Source organism: Choloepus didactylus, chromosome Y, assembly GCF_015220235.1.
Source record: "Choloepus didactylus isolate mChoDid1 chromosome Y, mChoDid1.pri, whole genome shotgun sequence".
Taxonomy (NCBI): domain Eukaryota; kingdom Metazoa; phylum Chordata; class Mammalia; order Pilosa; family Megalonychidae; genus Choloepus; species Choloepus didactylus.
Genome location: NC_051335.1, coordinates 7,182,043 through 7,197,916, shown reverse-complemented (window position 1 = coordinate 7,197,916; position 15,874 = coordinate 7,182,043). Strand labels below are relative to the sequence as shown.

The window sequence follows — 15,874 nt, the reverse complement described above, 5'->3', positions numbered from 1 at the left end:
GGCAGCTCTAAAATCTTTACCACTAGGCTGTACTGTCTCTTGGAGACATGTGCTTGTCCTTATTTACCATCAAGAACACAGAAAGAAAATGTAGGGTCTTGCAGCTATGAAGAGGCAACTCTGCAGAGTCCAGATTATCAGGCATAATTGAGATGGAGGGCATCATGTGTCTATCAAAAATGAATGGATGCCTTTCTGAGCTGAGAGTTTGCCTCTGATTGGCCCATCGGAACCTGGCCTCTGTCTGTGCTTTGTACTTGCCAGAAAGAGATGACTTATGAAAGAACGTTCCTTCTGTAGAACAGGGCAACCACTATGTAGGTGTATGGGGTTGGGGGGCAGGAAGATAGAAAGAGAAGCTGGAACTTATATGAGCTGTTCTACAGAAATGATGCTGAACTAGATCCAACACTTGAGAAACTTCTTGTACATTTGGGGATCTGCCACTACTGCAAGCAGACACAGTACAGCAGCAGGTTTTTCTTTAGATTAAACAGGCTTTCAAATGCACGATATTGGTTTCATGAATAAAAAATACGGTTTAAGCACCCACACAACTTCTGCAATTACAGTAAATAAAGATTATTTTAAATAATTTAATGATATTTACTTTTATGTTGCTCTGATTTTGTCTCCTCATCTTCTTCCCTGGTAGAGAAATGTGAAAGAATTTCAAATCAGAATTAAGGTCAGCACTTTCAATGAAAATTCATTCATGTTTACGTTCATTAGAGAGATACCAATATTCTAACTTGTTTATATTAGTATTTTAAATCACATTATAAAGAACAGTGATTGGTTAGACTTATCTATACAATCTCAACTTCTTGTTGAACATGACTTTGCTATGCATTCACCCATCTGCTCACTCATCCAACATTTACTTACTTGCTGTGCACTGAAGTAGGTGTTAGTTTTCATAATCATTTGCAGATTTACTGTTCATTCTGACATAGAAGCTTTTAATCAGATAGGCTTAATCAGTTCTAACTCATTGATTAACTGGATCAAAGAGTTTTGAAGAAAAAAATCTAAATTTAACCTAGTAATTATGACATCTAACATCTATTGGGCACTGTTCTGAGCCCTACCCATGCGTTTTCTTGTTTAATCCTCAAAAACAACCCTTCAAGGTAGGAATTGCTTCTATCCCCATTTTATAGCTAAGGAACTAAGGTTAATATCTTGTCCAAGAAGCAGAGGCAGTATTTGAATCTGTCTAGCCTACTATAATCTGTCAGAATATGGGTCTCTAGCCACTACATAAAAGATCATTTCCAAAGCAGGATAAAATGCTACAAATCAAATAATCATCATCCAAATTCAAAGTTTTACTCATCATATTTTAAAAGGTTTTGTTTACAAAGGGTGAGCTTCCGAATTATTAAGCAAGGAGCCTAGATGTTTCTCCAAAGCCAGGGGTAGGGTCTAGCCAAAAGTTGGGTTGTCAAAGTTCCTAACTCTCAGGGCTACACCAGTCTCCTTGCTCCATGGAAGGAACATACGTTTTGTCTTTCTCTCTTAGCAAAGGCCAGTCGCAGGTACACTCAGGGCAAGCCGTGACTCTAGACCACACTTTCAATTTTTAAAAATATATCTATATAGGAGTCAGCTGCAACAACCATATGAAATCAATTTCTCAAGGAGTACTAACGTGCCCCACTTTAAGGAAACCTGATGTACAGAGATCCAAACTTATTTAAAAGTTAACTAAGGGAACAATTATTAACTTTACTCAGTAGGTCTTTGCAAATACATTGAGCTGCAAAAAAAGATGTATACGCAACTTACGAGGAACACATCTTTGCCTGAAAAGCAAGGTATCTTTATTCATTCCTTCGACAATATACATATATATATATATATATATATATATATATATATATATATATATATATATATATATATAATCATTGTGTGCCTATACTATACACAGAAACGAATAGACAGAAAAACAGACAATTGCCCTAAAGTGGAAAAGAAATGCAGGGGGCTTGTTATCAAATAGTATGACCACCTAAACCCAACTGGGGTGTGAGAGAGGAAAGGAGGAAGGGTGGAAAGTGTCCTGAAGGACCTCACCAGAAGCTAGGATATTGGATGGAGAAGTAGGAGCTAGCAAGGCCAGAAGGGCAGAGGAAGGGAATAGTATTTCAGAGAGAAAAGAGTATATGTCAAGTCCAAAAGATAAGAGAATGAGGGGCATTTAAGGAGGGCAGGTTGGAGGACAGGAGTTGCAGCTGTCAAGGCAACAGATGATAACTTGGACTGAGAAAATGACGGGGTGGGGTGGCAATGGGATGAAAGGAAGTGGGTGGGGGTTGAGAGATACTTAGAGGGTAAAAAACCCACAGGACTTTTTTGACTGATTAGAGGAGGGGCATGAGGGAGAAAGAGGAGTCAAGGTCCCAGGCTTCGGAAACTGAGAAGAGACACATTGGGAAAGGAGGTTTGCAGGGGAGATGAGTTCAGTTTGGGATATGCTGAGTCTGAGTTGCCAATGGGAAATTCAAGGAGGCAAATTGTAAGCAGGGTTCTAGAGCTCAGAAGAAAGAGCTAGACTAAAGATACATATTTGGCTGTTCAGACCACATTTTACATTTTATCCCTCACTACCAATGTCCTTCCCTAACTCCCCTCTATATTCTATGGTCATTCAATATTTATTACGTCTTGCTAGGTGCCAGGCACTGAGCTACGTGTAGAATTCTACTGATGCAAAGAAAGTAAGACAAAACAAATAATGGAACAATGGGGGAAAAAAACCATAAAACTAGTTCAGCTCGTTTTTATAATAAATTAACATTTTAGGTTTTGATTTGTTTGGGACTGATTGTTATAATCCCTGATTGCTCACAGTGCAATGAGGCAAAATGAACAAGGTTTGGAACATAAATAACGCTTTGATTTAATTCAGAAACTATGACAGATAAAATCATTTATCCATCCACATTATTTATTCAGTGAGCTGCCTTCTTCCTCATAAATACATTAGGCAGTCTCAGACTGAAGCAAATCCAAGCTACCGCCAACAGATAGTTTTATTGCAGGTGACAAAAAAGTCTCTAAGCTGAGAAAGAGAGCCTGATTCATTTCAGCCTTGCGAATTTTTCTCTTTTTTTGAGTGACTATTTTTTGAAAGATATTGAGTTTATATATATAATCGACTTTTTATAGTCATTTTCCAAGGTAAGTATAATACTAAGGGGGAATAAAAGATGGTTATTGTGGAAAACAAAGAAAAAGTTTCTTGCAGACAGACAGAATGCAAGAATGAGCTCCTGCTGGTTTTAGATGCCAAGCTGGTTTTCCCCGCGACGCAAACTCTGAAAATGTATTAGCTAAAAAAAACAATATAATAAAGATATGTACTTTTCGAAAAAAGTTTACATGCTTTAAAGAAAGAGTATTCAACTCCCACTACAGAAAGAAAGCATGAAGCCATTAAATAAGGATATCAAAAAGAAAAAAATGAAATGAAACAAAATAAAATGTACTTTCAGTGACTAGTGACTTGAGTGGGCCTTGGGCAGTCCCCTTGGAATCCCACTCCTCAACCCGAAGTCCCAAACACTGAAGGAATCCCCCTCGGAGGGGCTGAGCTTTCAAGTCCTTGTTGATTAAACAAGAAGCCTTAACCCAGAGGGAAGGGATAATCCCATTTTCTGAATACCTCTTATGTTCTACAATTTTTTTTCATGTAATCTTCACAATCAACCCTTCGAAATAAGTAGGTATCATCACCCCCATTTTACAGACAAGGAAACTGAGGCTCAGAGTGGTTAAGGTCACACAGTCAGTAAATGGAACCTGAAATCTGAGGACTGTCTTACCATAAAACCCTTGCTCTTCACCTGCTTTAAAACATCAACTAGTCTATTTTTATTCTTATAGCTGTTGGTTTTTATCTCCTTATTGTTTTGTGCTTTATACTCATTTTTTTCAGCATCATCTTAGTTGATATTGTTCATTTAAGGCAATGTTTCTAGTTTTATTGATGAGTGTCCTTTTACATTTAATAGCTATTAACTATATAACTTCCATCGGCCTGGCCTAGTTAGTTACTTGCTAGACTTTTTAATCTTGCAACCACTTTGAACTTGCTACCTCCGATCCATGCCGGGGATGAGATGTGTTTTTATGCTTGTTAGCTCCAGCTCAAGCCTTCTCTGAATTTCAAAGCCGTTTCTCTATATAAAGAAGTCCCTGGATCTACTCAAAGTCAGATCAGAGAGACTGAATTTGGTGCCATGTTAACCCATTCAACTAACTTAGGGCCCCAAAGGCCAAATAACCCTCACATGAGATGCCCCAAATGCAGCTCAAGGGAACTGAAGCAGAGTAGGTTAACAACATTAGGAGAATAATTATTTTTCCCATAGACTTAGAAAGGAAATGGATGTTTCACAGTTAAAAATAATCCACAAGACTGAGTAGTAAAATAAAGACAAAAATACATAAATAATAAAGGGGATAAGGGGTATGGGATGTTATGGGTGCTCTTTTTATTTTTATTTTTTTCTTTACTTTAGCATAATGAAAATGTTCTAAAATCGATTGTGGCAATGAATGCAAAACTATATAATGATACTGTGAGCCACTGACTGTACACTTTGGATAGATTATGTGGTGTGTGAATATATCTCAATAAAATTGCATTTAAAAGATAATCTACAAGATTAAAGCTAGAAAGGAGAGGCTAGGCCTCCCTATACTTGTGCCTAAGAGCCTCCTCCCAAATGCCTCTTTGTTGCTCAGATGTGGCCCTGTCTCTCTAGCTAAGCCAACTTGAAAGGTGAAATCACTGCCCTCCCCCCTATGTGGGATCAGACACCGAAGGAGTGAATCTCCCTGGCAATGTGGAATATGACTCCCAGGGAGGAATATAGACCTGGCATCGTGGGATGGAGAACATCTTCTTGACCAAAAGGGGGAAATGAAAAGAAATGAAATAAGCTTCAGTGGCAGAGAGATTCCAAAAGGAGCCGAGAGGTCACTCTGGTGGGCACTCTTAGGCACAATTTAGACAACCTCTTTTAGGTTCTAATGAATTGGGGTAGCTGGCGGTAGATACCTGAAACTATCAAACTACAACCCAGAACCCATGTATCTTGAAGACAATTGTATAAAAATGTAGCTTATGAGGGGTGACAATGGGATTGGGAAAGCCATAAGGACCACACTCCCCTTTGTCTAGTTTATGGGTGGATGAGTAGAAAAATAGGGGAAGGAAACAAACAGACAAAGGTACCCAGTGTTCTTTTTTACTTCAATTGCTCTTTTTCACTCTAATTATTATTCTTGTTATTTTTGTGTGTGTGCTAATGAAGGTGTCAGGGATTGATTTAGGTGATGAATGTACAACTATGTAATGGTACTGTGAACAATCGAATGTATGATTGTTTTGTATGACTGCGTGGTATGTGAATATATCTCAATAAAATGAAGATTTAAAAAAAAGATTAAAGCTAGAAAATGGAGTCTGTAACAGTTAATTATCAACAAAATTATTCTGTTTACCTGCACCTATTTAGAAAAGGCAATTTATTCTATTTGCTAAGCCATTCACTTACAAGGAGCTTATAAGAATCACGCAATAGTTTTCCCAGATAAGTAGTAAAATATATGTGCGTGTGTATATATACCAGTTTCAAATGTTTTCCTTAACCTGCTGAAAAAAAAAAGATGAGTTTGATGCTTAATATCTCAAGGCTGGTAAAATTTCCAGACTTATTTGCAAAGCTGAACTTCAGTCCCGAGATTTCTGTCATCCTGTACTACAGCTATTACTACTACTTATAATCTCAACCATGAATCTTGCCTTGTGCAGTATAATTTAAACACGATCAAATATGCCTAAATAAAATGTCAATTTATCAGAATTGAAGAGAAAATCCAGTATGTACATCATAGAAACAATGTAAAAAAATAGCAAGAAAAGAAGAGATAGAAAAGGTGAATGTAAGATATTTTACCATGTTTGGGGGTAAACAGCAGTGTTGTAGCTCTCATCAAATTTTCTGATCCAGGCACCACAAACTGCACTGGCCTCACATGTTTATCTGTCTGGTTCCTGAAACCAGCCTGCTGGCTCTCGAATATACTGTGAATGTTTTCAAGCTTCAGTTGTACAGACTGCATTTGGACCTGGAGGTTGCAGAAAAATTCTATGAAACATTTTCTGAGATGAGGCCATTACAAATCCTCTTATACTTCTCAGACTCATGCCGTCAAAAAAAATTAGAGTTGAAAAGATAATGGAGAAATTCAGGAAAGTAAGGTAAAAACAGATGAATGTATGATCTCCACACCATTTTAAAACCACTGGAAATAAAGATCTCAACCACAACAACATGAAAAAGAATTTCTCAGGCAGTCAAGAAATTGGACCCCACCTAAAGTGATTAACCCATCATGTGCTGGAAGGGAGAATGGCCAGAAGAGAAGGCATTTTACTCTTTCCTGCTTGGTCTGATAAGGTCAACAAATCATAAAAACAATCCAATGAATGGCACTGTCATTGTAGTTGAAGTTTAAGCCTGCAGGACATTCTCTTTATACTCCTCCTTGGTGTAACAGGATAACAGATCCTTCTGCCCCAGTAGATGTTGGGAGGCAGCTAGGGTTAAGCTTGGTTGCTTCCAGAGAATCATTTGGTCACTACGACAGCCATGTTTCTGATTTGCTGTGGCATCCTCTATGATCTGCAGCTAAGCATGGGTTGAGAGACCATTCCATCCTCAGACTCACGTTTTCACCGCAAATAGCATAACAAAGACTCTTCTGTACAATGTGGAGGGAGTCCTACGTGTCATCTACAAGAAGGCAGTACTGAACTAACCATCAATCTTCACCCTGCTTTAGCCTGCTCCCCTTTCCCCAAGAAGACTCCGATTCTTTCTCTATCCCTTCATTCCCAAACTGCATGGGAAAGCCAGATCTGTGTCCACAGAGCATCTGTTGGTGCTCACTGCAGCACAAAAGAAAAATGTTTGGGGTGGAGCACTCTTGACCTGCTCCCAGCTTTGGGCCTTTCTCCAAGGATGCGCAAGAAAACATGTGTGAGAGCTCCCCAAAAGTGAAAGGAGTTTAAAGATGATGGAGCCAGAGCTCAGAGAGGAAATTGCTCTTCTTTATATAACAAGCATAGGCCTTTGGAGTTTTTGATGCTTAACAGTATCTCCACAATTATCACTGACCCTTTAGTGGACTGTGTAACTACACATTAGTTAGCTGGGAGGTAGTATAACTCTTACCCACAACGATTGCAAAGTCTGATTAATTTGTTTATTTGTGGGGTGGGATTGGGGGGCCTCCTACCCTGAGTTCAGGAGACAAAATTACATCAAATTCATATTGCAGGGTTTCGGGATCGTAATTTATAAAGGGCAGAGCCATTTCAAGAAAATTTTTGATGTCCTGGAGGGCTTTGTGAGCATCTTCTTTAGACTGAAACTTGTTTATTTCCTGATGAGCTAGAAGACATTCCCCTTCATCACAGCACTGACAAGCCTGGTGAAAAAATCAAGAAAAATCCATGCATGGATAAAGAGGAAATATATTTGTCTATTAAGAGTGCCTTGGTTTTTGAGAACTGGAATTGCTTTCAGAGCTTTTGAAAAATAAAGATAACTGGGCTGTAAATAGTTGACTGTACACCATGGATGATTGCATGGTATGTGAATATATCTCAATAAAACTAAAGTTTTTTAAAAAAAGATATCTGCGTTCTGCCCTCAGAAAATCCAATTCAGTAGCTCAGGGCTATAAGCCTGGCATTTACGTTTTTCTGGGGCTCCATAGATATTTCTCATTCATAGCTAAGGTCGGAACCACTGCATTCATTTCGCTAACACGAAATTTATTCCGCCGCAGGAGTCTGACCATTGTCTCAACACCTTGGTTGCATTTTATTTTCCCAAAATCAATAACAGAAATATGAAACTCCCAGCAACACATGAAGTATAAAAGAAATCCTTAAGGATTGCTGAGGACAAGAATAAAGGTTTCCTTGCCAGAGAAGATACACAGTCTACAACGTTTATGTTCAAATAATGACATGCATAATTGATACCCCTATTTTACATTCCACTGCTAAGACTCTATCTGCAGGGTAACCTTATTATTCATCTCCTACTCATGAAAGGGGTCAGACCCACAAGTCAGAGAGGAGTATTTTCCAGTCACTGTTAAATCTCTATTACTCTACTATGAAATGTGGGAAGAGTTTCAGGCTTTAGAAAAATGCCTCCGGGACTTTTTAAAGTGTTCGGAGTGCAAATCACTGATCACCAGAACAGAGGATTCAGAGACACATCCAAGGTAGAAAGGAACCAGTCACCACCACAATCTCGAAATTCAGAACAGATGCCCAGATTCTTCCAATATCAAACCTGCCACAAAGGCTACATAAGTAGATTAAATAACCATAATCAAATTTGGTCCTTTGGGCCTCTTACAAATTGTAATTCCAAAGCTATCCCAGATCCCAACCCCATAACCACCAAGAAGATAAAAGGTGAACTGTGAGGTATAAGGACAAGGCATATTGGACCGAGAAGACCCAGGCAAAAAATTTACATCCCTTTTACAAAGATGGTCCATTTCCCATGACACTACCTGCTGTAGGAGTTTATGAATTTTGAGGGTTCGGCTGAGCTGTAACCGTTTTGTTTTGATCTCATTAACTAAAATATCAGAAAGGTAACGTAGCTCATTGCATCGCTGGCAGATTAAATCCAGTGCATAATGGTGATTTGCTGAGAGCCTGTGTCCATGTAATATCACAAACTGGGCCTTAGCTATCAGATCCTGGTTTTAAGAAAGAAGGAAAATAATGACTGCATGATCTCTGTTTATACAGGGGAAAAAAAGAAGAAAATGGTTCAGAAGCAAATTGGTTCAGCCGAGGACATATATTGCCCAAAATGTGATTCAATGTCATACTGCTGTTCTGCAAGCTACTTTACAGCTACAATAATTAGCTCCAGCCAGTGATGTCATCAGAAGCTCACACATTTCTGATTACAGAAAAAGAAAATTGACCATCCCACCCAGAATGTGGTTGAGATTTGCTTCTCCTGAAATGTACAGATTTAGAGCAGAACTACATGTATCAAAACACAACAGCCAAATGAAAACTAATGTATTTCATATCATCCTGGCCTCAGAAATCTCATTAGAGTCGTCACCCACCTGACTACATGCTTAAAGTGATTATCACAGGGTTTCCGTATCAAAAGGGACCTTTTGATACGGTCAGTTTAGGGACTGACACATAATAGGAGCCCAGGAAATGTCTGTCAAGGTAAACTGAAGAAAATGGAAGCCCAGAATAAGGAAGTGACTACCCTTTCTTCCTAGCAAGAAAACCAGAATTAAAATCAAAGCTCCTTAGTTTCCAGGCCAGTTTGCCTTCTCTTTTTACTATACCATGGGGATTTGTACATTGTCTCACCATCACAGAGATCTACAAGAATAATTCCAGAATTGGTCACTGCAATAGTTACCTCTCAATTTTTGGTCTTAGATACAGTGGTACGCCCATAAACCTATTGTTGAAAGCACACAAGACAGGAAGGAAAAGCTAGAGTTTCATAAGCATTAAAGCCCCAAGTCCAAGCTTTAAGGTTAGCAGAGAACTTACTATACCCCATAAACTGTGTTAAGAGCTTTACATACACCATCTAAATGAATCCTCACAATTGCTCTGTAAAGGAAGTTGTTTTACCCCCCAATTTATAGATGAGGATGTTGAGGCTTAGAAAATTTCATTGATTTACCAAGATCACGTACCTAGTAAGAATAAGTATGTCTGTCTATACATGTCTATGTTTCATTCAAGTGCGTTATGCACCTGCTGGGCATTTAAGGAATTATGTTCTTACATGTTTTCTATCATTTTCATTATGATTATTGGTGAGGACCAAATATTATTTTTGATGGACATTTTTTTAGCTTCCTTCAAATGATTTATGCTCACGTTCCTACTGATGGACTCAAAACAGTGGAAATCACTATCTCGGAGAAACTGCCATTACAACTACAAGATGATACCTCTGCAGTGCCACCCCTGGCCTACAACGAACAGAACAGAATATGGACCAATAATATGGTGCTAATGATTCAGAATGTTGCTATTAATCATAGTAAGTGTTTATCCTAAGTCCCACCAAAACATAACTATTAACTGTCATCAATATAGCAAACACCTAAAAAAGTAGTCTTACCTGAGAATTTTCATCTAAGCTTTCCAAAATTTATATTTTTTGTTTTACTTGAGACACATTCCCTGTTACGTCAGCCAGCTCTGCTTGTTGATTTAAGAGATGTTCAATTTCAGTCACAAGCTAAAGAAAGGGGATAAACAGTTTCCAAAAACATACAAGTTACTAAGGATTTTCCCTTTATAATGAAGTTTTGTAGGGAATGCTATTAAATAACAATGTCAACATGGAAAAATTGCACATATGAAAAATGTTTTCAGTTGTGTTATTAAAAAAATAAGATATCCTCTGTGGTGGTTTGAAGTTGTGTATGCCCCAGAAAAACATGCTCTTAAACATAATCCATTCCTGTGGTGTGAACCCATTGTAAGTAGGACCTTTGGATGAGGCTACTTCAGTTAAGGTGTGACCCACTTCAATTATGGTGAATCTTATTACTGGGGTCCTTTATAAGTGGAATGAAATTCAAACAGAGAGAAAGCCACAGAGGCAGCAACCAGAAGCTGAAATCAATGGAACCCAGAAGAGAAGGGAGAGACTGGGTGCTGCCACCACATGGCAAGCTAAGGACCAAAGATGGTGGGCAGCCAGCCCCAGAACACCAGTCTTCAGATGATGCCTTGATGATGACTTGATTTGGACTTTTTTCCTAACCTCAAAACTGTGAGCAAATAAATTCTCCTTGTTTAATCTGACCTACTTCATGGTATTTGCTTGAGCAACCCAGGAAATTAAAACTTCATCCCTTAAAATTGAACCCCTAGATAGTGGGAATTCATGATTTCTAAAAGATCAATTTGTATGTGTATACGCACATACATGTGGGTATGAATTTGTATGCATGTATACATGTAATTGTACATATGCATAAATATTCCCTAACTCTATGCTAAATAGTACTGGAAGCAAAGATCATCCAGTAGCCATAAGCACACCTGGCATCCAGATGCTGATCTTTAATACCATTTCCCAGGAAAAGAAACCAATTGTCCTTGGAGAAATGGCTAATTCCAATCTGGGGCAGAGGAGGTACAAGACTACTTGGAATCTCTCCTTATGCCAGAAAGTAAGGAAGTGATTTCAAAACTGTGGGGACACATCTCAAGGACGCAGCAGCCAGTTTGAAACACCAAAATAATTAAGAACAGAAATGAATTATTAATCACTAAAAAACAGAATCTAGGAATCCAACAGACAGATAAATAATGGTGAAAAGGGGAGGCTCTTGCTCACAGTAGAACGCAAATCTGGAAGGAATGCTTGAGGTGGAAAATCATCATTTTGCAACCATCATGATAAAGTTTGGTTCCAGCAAAAATCATCAATTGACATGAAATTGATGAGGAAATTTTGATGAGGGGCATGATAGTTACATGACCTTATACTTTCTCCCCTCAGATTTCCTATTAGTTACAGGAAGAAAAGAATATCTCTACAGTGGAGAAATTCAACAACACCCTGACAGGGTGATTCAAATCAGGATCAGCAAGGAGGGGCTTAAATAAAAAATGTGTAAATAATTAAAAAATAATAATAATAATGCAGGAGAAAATAATGGAAGAGCCATAATGGATTTGTTTCCATTTTGCCATGAAGAAAGCTAAATGGATATGGTTTATGGTAAATAAAAATACACTGTGCCAAAAAAATTGGCATACCAATGGTAGATAACATAAAAGTACTACTTCAATGTTACATTTACTGAATTTGATAACCGTAGCATGGTTATGTAAGAGAATATTAGGCATACCGAAGTATTTATTGGGAAAGGGCCCACATATGCAACTGACTCTCAAATGAAAAATATCTGCCAGAAAAAATAAACATGTGTGTGTGTCTGTAAGGGGGGGAGGGAGGAAGGGAGAACAAGTGATAAAGCAAATGGGGCAAAATATTATTGATAAATTAAGTTAGGTAAAAGTGTCTGGGTGTTTCTTTCTACTCTGCTTGTTTGCCACTTTTCTGTAAGTTTGAAATTATTTCCAAATAAAAAAAAATTTTAAGTTAACCTTCTAAACAGAACTTGTCTGTATATCAGTATGAGACACTATGAATGAGATTACAACCCAAGACAAACAACCATATAGATAAGAAGCCAGCAATGACTTGGAGAAACCGCATGTAACTACAGGACAAGAATTAAGTATGAATGCAAAATTAAGATAGAAATAGATGAATAATGGGTATATGCATGGAAAGTACCATTTTTATGCCTGTTGTGGGGGTGGCGTATGGGACAAACATAAAAGACCTGGAAGGATCAAGAGCAACTTGACCAATTTTTCCTTTAAGGAAGGCTTCAAGGAGAATACGGCATTTCAAAAGAGGAGAGAATGCCATGTGCCTCCCAAACTCAATGTTGCTACAACAAATGAAACCCCATGCAAGTAAGCCTCTTATGGACAGAAAACAAGCTGAGCCCAAGGAGGAGAGAAAAATTGAGTTTTTCTTGGATCCTTGGTAAAATTCCTTGAAAGACAATGGAAGGAGCTTGGACATGACTTCAGAAGAAATGGGAGAAACTAAAATAATTTTACGTCCCTTGACCATACATGATGGGTTTCCCAGGAGAGTTCAACTGTAACATACTTTTAATCTTTTAAAAGTGTTAACTAAACACGATTTTATGTCATCTGTGAGGCTTTTCCTAGAAGTAAATTCAAGGATCATAAACAAAGTTTTGTTAAATCATAATAAATACGGTCAGCATAGGTGAATGGCATTTAAAAACCAATAAGTATTAACTAGTATTATTTCATTGGAAAGCTATCTCATAGTCCAAAAGCAGTTTATAGCTTAAATAGCTGGGAATAATAAACATCAAGGCAGATGGCAACAATGACCCTGTCATATACCTCGGTACTTGAGCACTTTCCTACAGGAAATGAGTGAGCTATAGATGTAGTGGTTTTCATCATTCTAAGTCAAGGTTCACGCATAGTTGCCTCTTTTTTTCCCTCTCCATAGAGATAAATGGGCATTTTGCAAATGTATGCCTGATGATCAAGGAGTAAGAACCTCCAGTATAATGAAAAGAAGCTAAGTATAATATGTCAATGTTAATTTAGCGAATGTTTCAAAGAATTATATCTCACAGTAATGACAACAAAAGCAACAACTCCATTTGTTGGTTGCCTACTAGGTACCAGGCACTATATGAAGCACTCTAGCTTATTTTACACAATTCTGATAACTTCATGAGGTAGATAATATCCCTATTTCACAGATGAGGAGACTGTGGCACCTCAGGGTAAAGTGACTTGCCCCAGTCACATGGCTAGTAAATGACAGAGCTGTCATTTGAATCATATTCTCTCTGACAACAAAGCCCATGCCCTTTTATTGCATTGCACTGGGAAAACAACTGTAAGGGCCTGCTAATTTATTCACCTTAGCATGTTGGAAGAACGTAACATTTATACACACAAGTGAACGTATTTATTTATATAAAGAAATATAACTTACTTCTTGAAAATCCTGCTCAAACTTCCATAGTTGCAGATACTGCTCCATTTTTAGTTGGTGTTTTTCGAAAATCCATCGAAGGCTATTTCCGTATCATGTACTTGAGTCAGTAATCTTAACAAAGAAAAGTCAAAGAAGTCCTTTAAAACATGGATTTGTTTTGTAAATATGTAGATAAACCTGGTATGACCATTAAGAATTATAGGCAAAGTTCCAGCCCGTGACACCTGGTTCAGGTAGAGGCCAACAGTGACCAAAGGTTCATGTCCACAAGCAAAATCATCTCTGAGACAACTTAGGAAGGAGTTCCCAGAAGTCTAGACGTCCAGGAATACTTTCATGCTTAAAAACTTGCCCCCAAAATGTATAATTCCCTTTCAAAAGGCAACTCTTGGTTTCTTCTTTTGCCCCTGGGCACATGCCCAGGACCCGCAAGGGCAGCTGAAGAGGTAACAGAAGAACTGATAACAGAAGACGACATGAGGAGAAACTATAGAGGGGTATATGTTGCCCTACCATCCGAAGCTGTCAACATTGTGTCCAATGACTGCACAAAAAAATTAGAAGAAAATACTATCTTGCCTTAATAATCAAGAGCTTGCTCACCAAGATTTAGAAAGAATTTGGCTCTGTGGGACATTATACTGGGCACAGACATTTCTGAGGAAATTCTAAACTGCCTCCCTGGTCCTTTCTGAACATACATTTTGTCTTGGGTATGGGCATGTGGCCCTAGGAATTCCCCTGTTCACATGGTTCCAAATGTCCCCTCTTCCCTAGGAAATAGTTCCTTCATGGTCCCAGGCACTGTTCCTTATGCCCTACAGCCAGCAATCCCTTACCCTAGGCACCACAACTTGACTGCTCTCCCACATAGGTCTATAGGAGAGCTCTGCATGGTACATTTTAGGATAGCAAGTCCCTCAGGCCACCACCAGACAATACTGGGCCAGATATATATGCTCCCAGCATGTGCACAAGAGTTATTCTGCTCCATCTAGAACTGGGACCAGGGACCCACACTGAGAGTATGAACCAGTTCCTTGCTGAGTTGGTGAGTAGATGGGAGAGGATCCAGCTGGGGTACCATGCTTTTAAGTTGTCTTTTTCTTGATTTGGTATTTGCCCAGTTACCACAGTCCGTAAATCATTTCATTGAGATTTGAGAAAGATGTGTCTGCCAGTTCTTGCTGGTTGTTCAAAGGTTCTGTGTGGGTGGAGCCCTGAAGCTTCTCACTCTGCCAGGATGGGGCCTCACTCTCACTGCACATTTTTGATAGTTTTTTTATATAAAAATATCCTTATTCGATTTATAACTTATGATAATAAGGCCCTTGTACCAGTTTGTATATATTATGTCCCCCAGAAAAAGCCATGTTCTTTGATGTAATCTTGTTGGGGCAGACTCATTAGCGTTGACTAAGTTGGAACCTTTGGATTAGGTTGTTTCCATGGAGATGTGACCCACCCAGTTGCAGATGATAATTCTGATAAGATAATTTTCATGGAGGTGTGGCCCTGCCCATTCAGCCTGGGCCTTGATTACTTTACTAGAGCCCTATATAAGAGCACAGACAGAAGGATCTTGCTGGCTGCAGCTGAGTCAGATATTTCAACGGCGGCCCTTGAAAGATGACACTGACATTTTGGAGAACGCCATTTTGAAACGCAGCCTGAAAGCAAGCAGACTCCAGCCACATGCCTTCCCAGCTAACAGAGGTTTTCTGGATGCCAATGGCCTTTCTCCAGTGAAGGTACCTGATTGTTGATGCCTTACCTTGGACACTTCATGGCCTTAAGACTGTAACTGTCTAACCAAATAAACCCCCTTTTATAAAAGCCAATCCATCTCTGGTATTTTGCACTCTGGCAGCATTAACAAACCAGAACAGCCCTAAAAATGAATTTCCCAAACTAATGTATTTGGCTGTTATCTTTCACTATTTCTATTTCACATTAATTTTTAGCTGTTAAATCATTAAATTGATTCTTATTGTTGTCTCTTGTCCTTTTTTGTTCTTTGGTTTTCAGCTTTAATTAAACATCAGAGAATTTACTATATCAGGAATGAGTTACATGGCAATATTTCAAAACAAACTTCTTATATCTGCACATCACATGCACATTTTGATTAAATTTTTATTTTTTTTACTGAAAGGCTTCAGTAACTACAAATACTTCAT

The 15,874-nt window shown here is 38.5% G+C and overlaps 1 pseudogene; it reads right to left on the bottom strand.

The window, feature by feature from the left end:
* The window catches only part of LOC119524069, a 63,929-nt pseudogene that overhangs the window by 38,296 nt on the left and 9,759 nt on the right, over window positions 1-15,874 (bottom strand).